The sequence below is a fragment of the Eulemur rufifrons genome, chromosome 15 (genome assembly GCF_041146395.1).
Source record: "Eulemur rufifrons isolate Redbay chromosome 15, OSU_ERuf_1, whole genome shotgun sequence".
Taxonomy (NCBI): Eukaryota; Metazoa; Chordata; class Mammalia; order Primates; family Lemuridae; genus Eulemur; species Eulemur rufifrons.
The window spans coordinates 7,724,706-7,742,644 of NC_090997.1; the positions used below are offsets into that span (position 1 = coordinate 7,724,706).

At 35.7% G+C, this 17,939-nt stretch overlaps 1 protein-coding gene and 1 non-coding gene across 3 annotated transcripts in view; one reads left to right on the forward strand and one right to left on the reverse strand.

Annotated features, from left to right (window-relative positions):
- The window catches only part of ZFAND3 (zinc finger AN1-type containing 3), a 318,007-nt gene that overhangs the window by 186,579 nt on the left and 113,489 nt on the right, over positions 1 to 17,939 (forward strand). The gene's annotated exons all lie outside the window — the stretch shown is intronic.
- Positions 2,316 to 2,426, reverse strand: LOC138396135 (U6 spliceosomal RNA). Its single transcript, XR_011235614.1, has one exon. It is a non-coding gene; the product is annotated as a U6 spliceosomal RNA (small nuclear RNA).

Sequence of the window (17,939 nt, forward strand, 5' to 3'; positions counted from 1 at the left end):
TATAGTAGGGTGAGTAGAAGACTCTGACTCAGCGAAACATCTCCGGGCGCCCTCAGCCACAGTCCATGGTGGGAGCACAGCTAATTTCATTTGAGCACAAGGGCTCATGAAGCTTCCCTGCTATGGAGCCTTTCTTATGTTCTTCATGTAATTCATGCAGGCCTCTTGTTGCAGGGACTGGGAAGACATTGCTTTTTCCAAGGCTGGGCTTAAACATTTCTCAGGGCATCGTTTGCTCTCCCTGAGTTGTCACTCCATGTAGGAGAGCACATTTGGTACCAGAATTTTTGGAATTTGTCTTTACTTCCTTATTTCATGGGAGACTCATAAGTCTCCCTTTAACCAACATCCCAAAAAAGAGCTTAGGCTCTTCCTTTCCTTTTCTCTCTTCTGTAGTTTGTGCCTCATGTTGAATTTAAACTTAGGAGCACATAGGTTATATGGCATACTTTTATAATGATATATATTAATTAGAAAACATAGGTCTCTAGCCTCCAATGTAAATTTTGAGTTGTAGTACCTAAATGTTAGTGTAGTAGATGTATCATTAACAGAGTTTTAGATAAACATTATACCATTTTTTTGTCTTGTATTATGATTTTTAGAGACTATTCCTCTCTTAAATGATCTATTTTTTTAAACTCATAGCCTTATTAAACTATGAATTCTGATGTACAGCAGTCTGTATTCCATGCTTATGTTTATTATCCTTGTTCTAATTTTCTCAGGCAACTGTAGATCTGCTTGATTAGGTTTAGAAGATAATGTGCCATTACAACTAAAGCCTGTTTGACCTAAGGTACTGTTGTTGTAAAGAATCCACTTACTTGACCTCTCCTTTTGCAGTGTGGCAACAAAATTAATGTGCCAGTGAGTAAATTCCAAGTTACAGCTTTTCACCTTGGCTTGAAGTGATGCTATGGGATCTTGGTCTGGCTTCTGCTTTATCATAGATAGATAGAGGGATGGATTTTTCCATGTATTAACAGAATTCCATTATAAATACGTGATTTAGCTTTTTCCTTTCCTTGTGAAGAGCGTAATACCTCAATTCCGAATCAAGCTCTATTTTCTGCTTGTAAGAAATTGTTTTAATGACCTCTAATTAGATGTGTTTTCAGTGAGGTTGACCTTGACACTAATCGCAGAAACATATTTCTCTTGACTGTCTTGATTGAGCCTTCCTTAATAGCCAATGCAGGAAAAGTAGGAAGTCAATAGGAACCAAATCTTTAGTCTTGGACCTGCATAGCTATTTCAGTTTTATCTGAACTCCTACCTTGAGAAAATTAGGTTTTATAGAAAAGCTATTAAAATTCAGTGTAGTTTCTTTACTCATCTTCTTTAAACAGTACAGCTTTTAGAACTATTGAAATATCTCCATTAAAATATATCCACAAACTATTACAGATAGGTGACCTTCTTTCTGACTGCTGATCTCAAGAGTGCCTAGGGTAAATTGATTTTATAAAATTTCAGCCTCTGGATCTCAGGAAAGGTAGCCATTCTGATTTTAGTTTTACATTTTGACATTGCTACATTATCAGTATCTGTGTTACCAAATACCAACAAGCAAAACATTTTAAAAATGATGGTAATGGTAATAAAATGTCATCTTTGTGACTTCTTAGCTTACTCGTAAAGTATTTGTTTGGAGCTCTCTGATAGCAGTGAAACAGCACAGCATTTATGGTTGCAGTTGGTATGATCTCTCTGGCAATAACTAAAATAAGAACTCATTCCTAGAATGTATAAAAGATACCAACAAATTAATTAAAAAGAAGACACATTCCCCCTACCAAAAAAAAAAAAAAAAAAAAAGCCTTATAGGTAAATAAGCAAAACTTTGGGCACTTTACACAAGGATAGATGTTCAATTGTCAATAAACATATGAAAAATAACTTACAATTTTTAGTTGTCAGGGAAATACAGAGAGAATATGAAGTGTTGGTGAGGATGTGGAATAACAGAAATCCTCATGCATTTCCAGTAGGAGTATAAATTATTGTCATGTATTTTATCTTTATATGTGCTATAAACACACAAAACATTGCTACTGTTTTTGTTTTAAGCTGATACCTATCTTTTAGAGCAAATATATATAAGGAAAATATGAAGCTTATATTTACCTTATTCTGTATTTGGTGCTCTTCCTTTCTATGTGTAGATCTAAGGTTCCATCTGGTATCAAATTCCTTATGTGTTGTAGAGCTTCCTTTAACATTTTTTGTCATGTGGTTCTGCTGGCAATAAATTTTTTTACTTTTTTTTTTGTCTGAGAAGGTGTTTATCCTTAATTTTTGTTTTTTAAATAAAAAATATGGAATGTTTTATGAATTTGCATGTCATTCCTGGGCAGAGGCCATGCTGGTCTTCTCTGTATTGATCGAATTTTAGTATATGTGCTGGCTGCCAAAGCAAGCACCTTCAGTTTTAGAATATATTTTCTCTGGGTGCAGCATTACGGGTTGGCTTGGTTTTTGTTTGGTTTGATTTTTTTTGTTGTTGTTTATTTTTGTTTTTCCTTTTCAGCACTTTAAATATGTCACTCCATTTTCTTCCAGCTTTCATACTTTCTCATGGGAAGTCTGCTGTAATTCTTAGCGTATGCTTCAGCTTGTCTTTTTTCCTATAGCAGTCTTTAGGATTTTATCTTTCTCCTAGGTTTTCAGCTGTTAAATAGGATATGCTGTGTCTATGTGTTTGGTATTTATCTGAATTCATTTTCTCTGAGTTTCTTGGACTGGGATTTGGTGTCTGTTATTAATTTTGGAAATTTTTCAGCAATGATTTCTTTGAATATTACTTCTGCCCCATTTTCTCCCTATTATCCTTCTGATATTACAGTTACACATATTAAGACTGTTTGTTTGACTGCCTTTGGATGCTCTGTTCTTTATTTTCCATGCTTATTTCTCATTGTGATTAAGTTTGGGTAATGTCTATAGCTATATAACCAAAACATGAAATACAGAGAAATCCACACCAGTGCTTATAACAGTAAAACTGACTCTGTGGGAGCACAGAGAACAATCATGATAAAGATGCTGAAAACTAAAGTGTTCAGAGCAAAAGAAGCATTTCATTCAGAGAAGCAATGATAAGACAGACAACTGATTGTTTAACAGAAACAATGAGATCCAGAAGGCAGTGGGATCGTCTCTTTAAAAGAGCAGAAAAACAGTAATTGTCAGTTTATAATGTAAACATAAGGAAAATATCCTTCAGAAATAAAGGAGAGAAGACCTTTTCATGAAATGAAAAATTTTTTTTTTCCAACAAAAAATAAAGGGAGTCTGTCACCTGTAGATCTAGGTTAAAAGAAGTAGAAAACAAAACAAAACTTTGGGGTATACTGGTGAGGGGAATGCCAGACAAGCTGGTAGAAGGAATGAATAACAGCAGATGAAGTAAAATTATGGCTTAATTTAAATGAATATTGACTGTGAAAACTAACAAATCTAGTGTCTTCTGAAGTTTAAAATAGATATAGTACCAATAATAACATAAAAGAAGGAGGGAAATAAATGGAGAAAGAGCTTGCTAAGGTTCTATCTGAGATGGGATAAAAACAGTAATCTGAATAAGAATGTAATAGATCAAAGATAGAACTGATATAAAGAGCTGTCCTTCTCAAAGTTATATAGCCAGAACAGAACCCAGGTCAAGCTGGAGGAAACTTTTTATGCTGGAAGGCCACATTAATTTAGCTGTAATCAAATAAGGCCACATTCAAGAAACTTCAATTAGATATCCTTAAAAATGTACATTATTTTGTAAAAATCTAACTACTGTGTGCTTAATAATTTCAAAAAATGAAAGCTATTAATTTTAGAATTAACCTTTTAATGACTATGTTATGTCCGTTTTTTGTTGGAAGGTATTTGAATATTTGGTTGCAGCATGGAGGTCCACAGTTTCAGTTGATCCTTTAGATGGATATCAGTCATTTGTGAGCTTAAGGGTGTCTTGATTTGGGTTAGGTAGGAGAACATAGATTTGCAGCAATAAGCAGTTGAAAAGCAAGAAAGCATTTTTCAGGCATGTTGCCGAAGGCATGGGTATTCTGCATTTTTCCATATTTCAGTTGGATCTCTCTTAGCATCAGACAATGACTTTAAAATGTTGTCTGCTGAGAGCTCAGTCATTTCCATCTGTAGTTCTTTAGGTGCCTTGCTGATACCAACTAGGTGAGGCTGAAATGCTAATTTGAGTGTGATGTCATGATTCTCAAAGTCAGTGAACGTTTCATTTATTCTCCAATTAATAGGTTTATAACAGCTGCATATTCTCTAAATGATTTGCATCTATCATCCTGCTCATTAGTGAGCTTTGCTAATGGGGGAAAATGTTCATCTGAAATTTCATTTTGAAGAAGAAGTGTTTTGAAAAAAGATAGTTTTTTTTTCAAAATGTTTGGATTTTTTGCCACATATCATATATAGACTTAGTTTTACCTTGCAAAAAAATACTCATTTTGATTTGGCATATCACACAGAAATGCTGCTTTCCTATAGAAATATTTTTTCAATAATTCACATTGCTGATTCTCATTCCTCATAAAATTTAATTATCTATTCTCTCGCAAATAAAATTTTGGCTAACACCTGTCCCTGCAATAGCCAGCACACTTTAGAATGATACGGCAAATCCACACTGAATACTTCATCATTCAACTTTAGCATGTTACAAAACTGACAATGCCTTGTTGCATTTGCATGAGTATAGTTAACAATGCTTATAACTTGTTGTGAAGTGTCACTGAAAATAGTAGCTTTAGCACAGAGATGTTTTTGCTGATGCAAGATACAATGAAAAGAAATGAGAGCATCTGGATATGTTAATACTTTTTTTTTTTATCTGTGCAATAAACCCTTCATGTTTTCCTGTCATAGAAGGTGCACTATCTGTACATACACTCACTAAATTTACCAAATCAGTCGAACTGCACTACATTTATTTTAAAAGTTGTTGAAGATATCTATTCCCCATGTTCTGTTCACAAGAGTGCCCAAAACGAGTAACTCTTTGTAGGAAAGAAAATCTTCTGTTATGACCTGAATGAAGTAAAAAACCTGCACCGAGTCAGTAGTATCAGTTGATTCATCCAAAGCGATTGAACAATATATACTTTCCTTTTGAAGTATGCCATGAATTGTTCTGTTAAGTTGAAGGCTAATTCATGCTGCTGATCAGTTAATGGTTCTTGAAAGAGGCAGTTGTTTGTACTTTGAAAGGTTATCGTGGTCTAAGCGTCCTACAACTTTGATAATGTGTTCTTTCACAATTTCTACATCACTGAATGGCTTCCCTTTTTTGCTGAGTATATAAGCTACTTTATAAGTTGCTTTAGTGGCATTATTTCTAGGTCTTACTGCTGCTTGAAAGAATTGTCTTTGCTTTTGCTTTTCATCTTTTAATTTTTGCAACACAACCTTTCGTGCCTCTCCCTCTAATTTAAAATATTTGTGGTTCTTGTGAGTGTTATAATGCTGCTGATGTGCATTGAATTTCTTTAATGTTGATATTGCAGTATCACAAAACAAGCAAATCATTTTATCTTTAGCAGAAACAAGATAATATTGCAATTCCCAATCCTCATTAAAAGATGTTTTCTTCCTTCAGCATTCTCTTGGTTTCGTTTGACATCATGGCTGTTAATCAGACGGAATTAAGAAATACTGTCAAGCTGTGCAGCTATTCGCAAATTCTACTTCAAACAGAAACACAGTGCACCGTTGTCAAAAGCTGATAACAGACTGGTGTACTCGACCCTCATAAATTCTCACCAGCCAGCCTTGTGTGGTAGTGGCCTAGTCATGTGGGGGAAGTTAGAACTAAATCATGAACATAGCGGCTGTCAATTTAGCCTTTATGGTTACTAATGTTCTAATTGTGCAGGTCAATCTGGGAGGATTATTTCATTGAAACTTATTTTATTCTTTGGTATTTTAAATATATTCATTTAAAAATGAAATAAAAATATAAAAGACAAACAAAAATGTATTAATAAGAGGGATTTGTTCAGTAAAATTTGGATTTAGTCAAAAGGCTGCACTTAAGGACCTAGAAGTCCACATGTGGCCTTAAGAATGTAGGTTCCCCACCCCTAACCCAGGTCTTTCCATATCCAAGTTGCTACTTTTTTCACTACATAGTGTTTTTTGTTTCTTCATTCTTTTTTTTTTTTTGAGACAAGAGTCTAGTTCTGTCACCCTGGGTAGAGTGCAGTGGTGTCATTGTCGCTCACTGCAACTTCAAACTCCTGGGCTCAAGCGATCCTCCTGCCTCAGCCTCCCGAGTATCTGGGACTACAGGTGCATGCCACAATGCCCAGCTAATTTTTCTGTTTTTAATAGAGATGGGGCCTCCCTCTTGCTCAGGCTGGTCTCGAACTTCTGAGCTCAAGCAATCCTCCCACCTTGGCCTCCCAGAGTGCTAAGATTACAGGCGTGAGCCACTGTGCCCAGCCTCTTCTCCATTCTTGATGCTACCTCTTGTTTTCTAGCTTCCTTATTTGTTTCCCCTCTTTTTCCTAAAAATACTTGGTTATTCTGTAATCACACATCCTTGGCTTTTACTGTAGCTTTTGTTCACCTCCTGACTCACATCCTCAATACTATAAAGTTTCAGATTATTTTCCATAACTGCTATTCTCATCAAACCATTCTCCTGCTCTTCAGTAGATCTGTGTCTTAACGCCTTAAACTTCTATCTAGTGACCTCACTATGCTCAGTCCTACCTTTTCTTATCTTGCCCTTCTGAAATCAGCAAACTTCCTTTACCATGTTTAGTTCAATTCTCAATTCAAGATATACTTGCTAACCTGTCTCAGTTATGGAATCTTTCCTTGATATGTATAAGAAAGTGTTCAGACTTTGGAGTCCAACAGACTTGGGTACTTGTATCCTGATTTGGCCACTTCTTAGCTTTGTGACTCTGGGCAAATTTCTTAACCTGTAGGCACCTTAGTTTCTCCAGCTATAAATGAAGATAATTATAAACACCTCAAAGAGTTGTTGGTTTAATTGAGATAACATTTAATTGCCCAATAGTGTTCCCACCTAGACATTTTAATACATTTTAATGTATCTCCTTTGTTATGCATATGCATGTTGCATAATTGGAATCCTACTTACAGTTTTGTGTCCTGGGCTTTTTGAGCATTTATCCATGTTTTAATCCTAATAATTCTATTATCGATTATGTTGTAATATCAATATCATAGCTGTAAAATTACATTTTATAGCAAAGATAATAATCTTTGAAATTGTTCTTAACAGTGGTATAATAATCCAGGCTAAATGGATATGTTACAATTTAACCATTTTTCCCTTGAGTATATCAGTTGTTTAAAAGTTTCACCAGTAGAAATAACTCTGTGGAGAACATTTTTGTCAAGAAGTCTTTGAGACAGTTAAGTTGTATCGGAAATATGATTTGGGCTCTGCTCAGTGGTCACAGAGGCCTGATGGGAAAGGCCCTAAGTGTCAGAGCAGATTATAGGGAGATATGGACCTCATTACCCAAAGAGAACAAAAGTCTGAGTACCTGCCTTACTTAAAATGTACTGAGGAACTACTGGGGAAGGCGTAGATGTAGATTGTTTTTAAAAGGCATTTGATATATCTGTATCTCTTTTATTAAAAGCTAGTATTAAGGACGACTGAGAGAAGTTGCTTTATCTAATAATTCTTTTTCTTTTTTTTTTTTTTGAGACAGAGTCTCACTCTGTTGCCCGGGCTAGAGTGCCGTGGCGTCAGCCTAGCTCACAAGCAACCTCAAACTCCCAGGCTCAAGCAATGTTACTGCCTCAGCCTCCCGAGTAGCTGGGACTACAGGCATGTGCCACCATGCCTGGCTAATTTTTTTTTTTTTTGTATATATTTTTAGTTGTCCAGCTAATTTCTTTCTATTTTTTTTAGTAGAGATGGGGTCTTGCTCTTGCTCAGGCTGGTCTCGAACTCCTGAGCTCAAACAATCCACCCGCCTTGGCCTCCCAGAGTGCTAGGATTACAGGCGTGAGCCACCATACCCGGCCTATCTAATAATTCTGAACGGGAAAGATGACCAGGCAAAGAACACAGGAGTCCCTGGACTTTGTTTAGCTCAAGTTGTAACTGCAAAGTAGATGTCATGTCTTATCTTACCTAGAACCTAGCAAACTTCTTTACTTAAAATTAGCATTTCATTGATGTGATATGTTCTGAATTGAATTATTATTATTCAAATCTGGAAACCAGAATGTAATGATCAGTCTTGGTTTTGTGCCTGTGAAATTACACTTAGTACCGATGTAGCTACTCTTAATGTAAGATCTAAGCCTTGGTTGCCCTCCCAATAATACAAAGGCTATTATAGTTACTTTGTTGGCATAAAGATGTAGCTTTTGGGTGTGAAGCAAGTGAGAACCTTTTTGAAAAGATACGGAAGACTGGTAGCTGAAAAATTTGAACATATTAGCCAAAATAGCTGCAAGTAAACCCTTACCCAAGAGCTAAATTCCTGAGAACTAAGTTTGAAATAATTTATTTAGATCTAATATAAGATGATAGGAAAGGGCTTAGGTTTAGTTTACTCTTTATAGGAATTAAACATTAGATAACGTAGACTGGCATTGATAATGAGAAGGGACATAAAATTCAACGATAGGCTAGAAAATATTAATCCAACTTTGTCAGTCTTCATTATTTAAAAAAAAGGTGGAAGTTTTGCCTTCGTGTAAATGAAGTTGAACTCTGGCTAGAGTTGAAGTCATTGGACCAGCTGTTTGTTTGACCTAGTTAATGGGACTTATATTTATTGCAATGTTCGCCTCCTCACCTCTTTGTAAGACCAAGCTTGTCATTTGTAGGGGGCTCACAGAAATGGTCTGCAGCCTGCTTTAACCAGGTAATTAGAACAACATGTGTGTAACAGCTAGTAGTTTAAGGCAGTAATTCAGCTCTGTCTGGAAAGATTATTCATCCTTCCATTTACTCATTTTTCTATTTGTACGGACTTTTACATACCACTCTATAGGAACAGTTAGTTTTCCTATGGTAGTACTTATAACTAACTGTACTTGTTACATAATTAGCAACTCTGCCTTGAGTTGAAAGTCCTTTTACCTTTTATTTTACTGATAGCCAAGAAACAGGTAAATTTTTATGTTCTTCTAAAATCCTTTCAGGACTGACTCAATCAGTCAATCACAGGACATCTCTGTAATAACTCTTGTGACATTCATTTAATGGCACTTGGCAAAACAATTAAAATTAATAGCTTAGCTATTTAAATAAGCAGAGTTAAAGTCTTTGTTTAAGAGGGTACTTACTTTTTCAAAATAAATATTATTTTGCAAATGATTTAATTCTAGAATTTAAAAATACAACTTTCTAATGAAAATATTTTCTACCTTGTGCATCACATTTCTAACCTTTTACTCCCTTTGGGATCTGGAAAAGTGTTAATACAAAGTTGGGCTTTTTACTGAAATGATTTCCTCAGCTTTTTAAAAATACATAGATTTGAATTTACTTATTATATTTTACATTCAATTTCATCTTTTGTGTGAACTCAAATGTGCCAAATTGCATACTTCACTGTTTTTTATTCAGTGAAACAAACTAGTTTTTTCCTATTCTCTTTGTATAACGCTTTTATCTTCTCCACCTCCATCTCTACTTCAGCCATGCAAGAAATGGAGATGTTAAAATACAAGAAAATAAGCCAGAATAAGAAAGAGGAAAATCCACTGGGACTGGTCTAATAAACCCTTACTCAATCTGCTGTAATGAAAGGGCACCTGATATATTATACTGGGATGTTTCACCCTTCTCTAGTTATTTTATTAGCAAAAACAGTATTGGCATTTCTGGCTTAAGATGTAAGAAACATCTAAGGAAGAACTATTGCAAAGCCAGCAGAGGGAGCACACCATGTGTTTGTTTGTTGGGTTGTTTTGAAAAATATGCAGTGTCTTTTTTAAAAAAATTCTTGACCAAAGTAACTAAAAATAAATAATTTTTTCCAATATTGTTTCAACATTGATATAAAACCAGAAGAAAAGATTTTTAAAAATATTCTTTGTCAAAAGCTGATAATGGGTCTTCTCCCAAAATGGGGACTCATTTCTAAGGAGTGATTCTCAAAATGGAATGGCTCTAGTAGGCATTTTTAAAAGTTGTTGTAGATATTTTTTAAAAAAGGAATTAAGGTGAACAACCAACAATAATTATAGCTTGTTCATTGAATGGTATTTATTTTACATTTAAGACTTTTAATTTTATAAATACAATTGTTTTTATATCACCCCCTAAAAAGAGGTTTTTTAAAAAGTATTATGTAATAATGAATTGTGTTTGACTTGTGAATTTAATATTTGAACTGTGTAACAGCATAAAGACTATAACAAGGCAGATTATACTTTTGAATCTTGAAGTTTTAAAGGAAAATAACCAAAGGAACTTCATATTTATTGCTACATTAACTTTAAAACCAAATCTTGTAAGTTAAGCATGGGATTGACTAATAGAAAGTTTACCTCTCTTCATCAGTGTTACTAAGCCAGTTTCTCCCATTGAAGAATTTCAACTTTCTGGGGACCTTATAATTGCTTTAAGGAAATCGCTTCCCAATACTATTATTTCTTTCAGTCTGTATTTGCTTACTATGGTAATGTCCTGTTTGTTTCTACCACTTGTTAGCTGTATTACCTTAGACAAGTGACTTGGTCTCTGTGAGTCTATTTCCTCATCTCTGTGAGCCCCTACTTTGTCAAAATAGGAAAAAGCTACTAGCCACAGTGTCTGACCCTTGGTAATCAATCAGTCAGTGAACAGGTGGTGATATGTCTTGAGGAGTCTTGAATGAAAGGGGAAAGAGAGTGATAGTTATGGAGTCAAAGGTCAAAAGAGGGCTTTTTTGTTTTTTAGCATGTATCATGGAAATAGATTTTAGTATGTTTATATGCTGATGGTAAGGAACCCACCATATGGGGTGAGTCAAAGGGATGCTAGTTGGCTTGAATTGGCCCTAGTTGACCCAGGTATGTAAGTCTTTTTAATAAAATTTGTCAGTCTAGATTAGGAGCAGATTGTGGATTGATTCAGGTTTGAGGGTTTGTTTGCAGGAACTATGTATGGAACAGAAGCCACAGTTGCAAGGGAGTTGGGGATTGGTGGTATTAGTCCAAATAGTAGACCGTAGGAATTTGGGCTGGGTAGCATAAGGGGAACTGGAGAAGAAAAGCAAGAGTAGTTTGGAATAAAGGAAAGGAGCACAGACTATGGAAAGAAAGTAAATGTGGTCAGAATATGTGATGGTGATTCTAAGATTTCTGAAATGGGCTGTTTGGGGTACTGAAGGTCAGGTTATTACCTTGGGAATTGTTAGCTGAAGTGGGATGGAGGATAAATGTCATTAGAAATGAGGGGAAAGCTCTGGGTGACTTCTGTGCTGGGGAGGGTATCTACAGGGCAAGAATGATAGCGGTTCCCGTTTATTGGATTTACCATATATATTAGACATTGTTCTGTATGCCTTACATGTATTAACTCAAGAGAAAGTCAGATTGGACCCTAAATAAGACTTCTCTATCCCTAGAATTAGTTGAATAGAGGAGGATATTTTCAAGGAAATAGTCCATTTTATCAGGAATTTCAGATTGTTGGTCATGTGTTTTAAGAAATGATCAAGAAATGTTAAGTGGAAATCAAGATTATGTGAAGACAATGCTATTATCAACGAAGAAGCATACAGGTCCCTTTGCTGAACTTTGAAACATGCAGGAGGGGATGCCACCCATTTTGGATATTGAGTCCTTTCCTTGTTTTATTTGATCTTTGGCCAGGAAAATGAGCCCTGTTTGCAAATTGCGTATGTCTTCTAAGATTTGTAGTTCACAAACAAATGAACCGTAAAAGAGAAACTGCTCAAGAATTTTTGAATTTCATATGATATTTCTTATTGGTTTCTAAAGTAATTTTCCTATCCCCTGTGGGAACTGTAACTATTGATAATATTAAAAATTATTTTATTCTTCTCCTTTTAAAAAGGAATAGAATAGAAAATGATAAGAAATTCTTGCTACTTGTTCTTACACTTTATTATTCTTTTATTTTAGAGGTTGATCACAAACTCAGCCACATGGATATCTCCTGAGAGGATAGTGATTTAGAGTGAATACAAACAATCAAATTTGAATTCATTTAATTATCAAAGATCACTTTTTGCTTAGATATAATCAAATCTAAACTATGACAGATACTTCATAGATAATATGAACTAGAACCAATCCAAGTAAACATCTTCTATATGTAATTAGAGGCTCTTATGGGTCTTCTTTTGTCATTTCTAATTAGATTTGAAAGTTCCTATTAAATGCATAGGGTTGTTGATGATTGCCTTATGTCTAATTCATGTTAATAAATAGTCAGAATTGACTGGAAATTAAGTTTTTATGTTTCCTAAGTCTAGTGAAAAGCTGATTTCACATTGACAGTTACAGGTTCATAAATATAGGTGAGCTTTTCTTTATTGGTATGATTTTTTTCATGCATAGGATTATGGAAGTTTTACACATGCATTAAAGTTCTTTTTCCTTAGTGAACTACAACTGAATCGAAGTATATAACTCAAGAGAAGTAAGAATTAAAATGCTTTTACTTGAGAAGACATCTTCATATGTAACACCGTAAACCTTACATTATGTTTATTTACTTTGTAGCTCTATTCTCAAAATATATAATCATAGCCAAGGCATTTTTCTCTGAACCTCTTTTTAACAAAGAGTCCCTTCCCTTGGCTTTTCTAATTTTGCTTATTCAGGCTGTGCCTTGTGGTTTCTAAGCAACTAAGGTGATAAACGACTGGGCATGAATGTGCAGCATTTAAGTGATTGTGTATTTTGAACTTTGAAACTCTAAAAATTGATCCTTAAAAAAGGGGACATTCATTTTCTTATGTACCCATGTTCTGAATATCAATAATAGTTATATTTATTTTTATTTTTAGATTTTTTTTATTTCAGCATATTGCAGGGGTACAAATATTTAGGTTACGTATATTGCCATTACCCCACCCAAGTCAGAGCTTCAAGCGTGTCCATCCCCCAGGCGGTGTGCACCCCACCCATTAGGTGTGTGCCCATCCCCTCCTCCCCCCTCCCACCTGCCTGACACTTGATGAATGTTATTACTATATGTGCACTTAAGTGTTGATCAGTTAATACCAATTTGATGGTGAGTACATGTGGTACTTGTGTTTCCGTTCTTGGGATACTTCACTTAGTAGAATGGGTTCCAGCTCTATCCAGGATAATACAAGAGGTGCTAGATCACCATTGTTTTTTGTGGCTGAATAGAACTCCATGGTATACATATACCACATTTTATTGATCCACTCTTGTACTGATGGGCACTTGGGTTGTTTCCACATCTTTGCAATTGTGGATTGTGTTGCTCTAAACATTCAAGTGCAGATGTCTTTTTTATAGAATGTCTTTTTTTCCTTTGGGTAGATGCCCAGTAATGGGATTGCTGGATCAAATGGCAGTTCTACTTGTATGTCTTTGAGGTATCTCCATACTGCTTTCCACAGAGGTTGCACTAGTTTGCAGTCCCACCAGCAGTGTATAAGTGTTCCTGTCTCTCCACATCCACGCCAACATGTATTGTTTTGGGACTTTTTGATAAAGGCCATTCTCACTGGAGAAAAGTGATATCTCATTGTGGTTTTGATTTTCATTTCCCTGATGATTAGAGATGTTGAGCATTTTTTCATGTGTTTGTTAGCCATTAGTATATCTTCTTTTGAAAAGTTTCTGTTCATGTCCTTTGCCCACCTTTTGATAGGGTTGTTTGATTTTTTTCTTGCTGATTTTCCGGAGTTCTATATAAATTCTAGTTATCAGCCCTTTGTCAGATGTGTAACGTGAATATTTTCTCCTATTCTGTAGGTTGTCTGATTGCTCTCATGATAGTTTCCTTGGCTGTGCAGAAGCTTTTTAATGTGATCAGGTCCCATTTATTTATTTTTGTTGTTGCTGTGATTGCCTTTGGGGTCTTCTGCATAAATTCTTTGCCTAGGCCAACGTCTATAAGAGTTTCTCCAACATTTTCTTCCAGAATTCTTATAGTTTCATGCCTTAGGTTTAAGTCTGTTATCCACCATGCGTTCATTTTTGTGAGAGGTGAAAGGTGCGGATCCTGTTTCAGTCTTCTACATATGGCTATCCAGTTTTCCCAGCACTATTTATTGAATAAGGATTGTTTTCCCCAGTGTATGTTTTTATCTGCTTTGGCAAAGATTAGATGGCTATGTGAGGATGGTTTTATATCTAGGTTCTCAGTTCTGTTCCATTGGTCTATGTCTCTGTTCTTGTGCCAGTACCATGCTGCTTTCGTATAGCTTGAAGTCTGGTAAATTGATGCCTCCCAATTTGTTCTTTTTGCTTAAGGTTGCTTTTGCCATATGGGGTCTTCTCTGGTTCCATACGAAGTGTAGAATTATTTTTTCTGGGTCTGTGAAAAATGATGTTGATATTTTAATAGAGATTGCATTGAATCTGTAGATCACTTTGGGTAGTATAAACATTTTAACAATGTTGATTCTGCTGACGCATGAGAATGGTATGGTTTTCCACCTGTTTATGTCCTCTTCTATTTCCTTCCTCAGTGTTTTGTAGTTCTCCCTGTAGAGGTCTTTTAGCTCCTTAGTTAAATACATTCCCAGGTATTTTACTTTCTTTGTTGCTGTCGTGAAGGATATTGAGTCTTTGATTGGTTCTCTGTTTGACTATTGCTGGCGTATAGGAATGTTATTAATTTCTGTACATTGATTTTGTAACCTGAGGCTTTGCTGAATTTGTTTATCAATTCCAGTATTCTCATGGCAGAATCTTTGGGGTTTTCTAGATATAAGATCATATCATCAGCAAAGAGTGATAGTTTAATCTCTTCTGTCCCCATTTGGATGCCTTGATTTCTTTCTCTTGTCTGATTGCTCCGTCTAGGACTGCCAGCACTATGTTGAATAAAAGTGATGATAAAGGGCAACCTTGTCTGGTTCCAGTTCTAAGTGGGAATGCTTTCAGTTTTTCTCCATTCAGTATGATGTTGGCTGTGGGTTTGTCATATATGGCATGTATCATTTTTAGCTAAGTCCCATCTATGCCTATTTTGTTAAGCATTCTTATCATAAAAGGGTGTTGTATTTTGTCAAATGCTTTTTTCGCATCTATTGAGAGGATCATATGGTCTTTGTTTTTCGTTTTATTTATGTGGTGAATTACATTTATACATTTACGTATGTTGAACCATCCCTTTATCTCTGGGATGAAGCCCACTTGGTTGTGATGGATTAAATAATAATTATATTCAGACACAGACAAAATGATAAACTTATGTTGCTTGATTAGTATATGGGAGTTCCTCATTAACATAATTCCCTTGTAAAAACTTCTGCATTTTCTTTTTCTGTAATATAAATGTTGTAGAAACAGTGTTGAGTTATTCAAGAATACAGCAGACACATACCACCAATCTAGGAAAGGTGCAGATTCCATCATCTGATGTCCATGTTTTAATTTTCTAGAAATAGAGAGTTCAGGGTGGGAATTTCTGGAATGGTGATGTGTAGAGCTCGGTGGACCGTCTCCTCAGTAAAATGATCATTTAGTGAAAATTATTAAAAACAAAACAAAACATTGAAGCCTCTGGAACTTGTCCTAAAGGCACACAGCAAATGGAAAAATACTTTTAAGAAAGTCTACTAAATCTGGGTAAGAACAGCAAGAGCCCATGGCATTTGAGCCCAACCAGCTGCCATCCACTACCTCTCCCAGCCCCATGTTGTGGAAGATCTACCCCAGGCAAGTGTAGCCAAGATTGTAGGGCTCCCTCTCCCATGAATTCTGAGTCTACTCTCCCTGGGCTAAGACAGGACGAAGTCATAAATTGCCTGAAAAGTGATAGCAGTTTACAAGCCTTATACACTTTCAACAGTAAAAGGTGAAAATCTAACTGGCTAAGGAAACTTAAGCACTACCTTTCACCCATAAGAGGTTTATGTGAACCCAGGGGCAACCCCTAGGAAGCCAGGCTAAAAGATAAAAACAAGGAAAAAAATCTGAGGAGGGACATCAGAGGCAGCACACTGCAGGGTAAATAGACTTCACAGAATTAGTCCAGCCAAACTATTAAACAAACAATAACAGGCCCCAGACTGGAGGTGGGGTGGGGGATAGAGGGTAAGTAGCCAGAGCTGGTATAATATATTATTGAAAATGTTCAACAAAAAGTTATAAGTCATGCAAAGAAACTGAAAAGTGTGACCATACACTGGGGAAAAAAGCAGACAATAGAAATTGCCTTTGAGGGGGCCCAGATATTGGACTTAGACTAGAACTTGAAATTATAAATATGGTTCAAAATTATATAATTATAAATAAGTTTAAAGGAAAGTATGATTACAGTGATGCATCAAATAGAGACTATCAATAAAGAGATTATAAAAATAAACCAAATGGAGACTTCAGAAGCTAGGTTGTTAAGTAAACTTTAACATGTAAATATTAAATATATGAGTATATTTTAAATGGTAAACTACTTATCTCTCTTGGGCAGACAGCACTTTTTCCATTTGCTTAACATACCAACTTGCTTCAGAGCTTGTAAAAATGTAATGTCGTTCTTATCTAAAAAACAAGATCTAAACTCCTGTATAGGTTATTAAGTATGAAATGTCCAATTTCTGTAAGTACTAAATTTGATAGTTGATATTTCTGACATTACTTTGACAATTCTTGTTTTATTTTTATTGTGAAGTTACATCCTCTGTCTTTCAAATGCACATTTTGGCTTGTGATTATCTTTCAAATTGTTTTTTAGAGCAATTTTTGTGAAACCACGGATAAGTAAAAAATTCGTGTCATTTTTGAATATGAGTTCCATCATGGAACCAATGCAATGCAGACCAGCTTGAAATATCAACTACGTGTTTAGGAAGGATGTGGCTAATGAATGCACAGTACATCAGTGGTTTTAGAAGTTCCCTTCTGGTGATTTTAATCTTGAAAATGAGCCACATGGGCAACCTGAGACCAAGGTGGATAATGTTGAACTGAAAGCTGTAGTGGAAGCAAATCCGTCTCAACTGACATGTGAATTAACAGCAAGATTTGATGTTACTATTTCAACAATGTTGGACCATTTGAAACAAATGGACAAGATAAAGAAGCTGGATAGATGGATACCGCATGAAGTAAATGAGCATCAGCAGAGAAATCCTGTGGAAGCTTGCCTTTCTTTGCTGTTACGACATAAAGGCGAACCATTGCTACACCGTATTGTTACGTCGGATGAGAAATGGATTCTTTTTGGCAATCACAAATGTTCGGCACAATGATTGGATACAGATGAAGTGCTGAAACATAGTCTAAAACCAAATATTCATCAAAAAAAGTTAATGGTGTGTGTTTGGTGGTCCAGTGCTGGTATTATCCACTACAGCTTCATGAAACCTGCTCAATCGATTACAGTGGATGTCTACTGCAACCAATTGGACGAAATGATGAGGATGCTGGTGATTAAGCAGCCGAGATTAGTCAGTAGAGACAGGCCAATCCTCTTGCAAGGCAATGCTCAACCACATGTTGCACAAACAATGCTGCTCAAACTACAAAGGCTTGACTTGGAAATACTCTGTCTTGCACGGTATTCACTGGACTTTGCACCGAATGACTGCTACTTCTTCCAGGCTTTGGACCACTTTTTGCAAGGAAAAATATTCAATTCTCAACAAGCTGTGGAAAACACCTTTTGTGATTTGATCGCCACTCGCTCTCCAGGCTTCTTTGCTGCTGGCTACTGGCATAAACAAGTTACCGTTAAGATGGCAGAACTGTGTCGATAGTTTAGGTGCATACTTTGATTAATTGTGCTGCTTCTTGTTTGA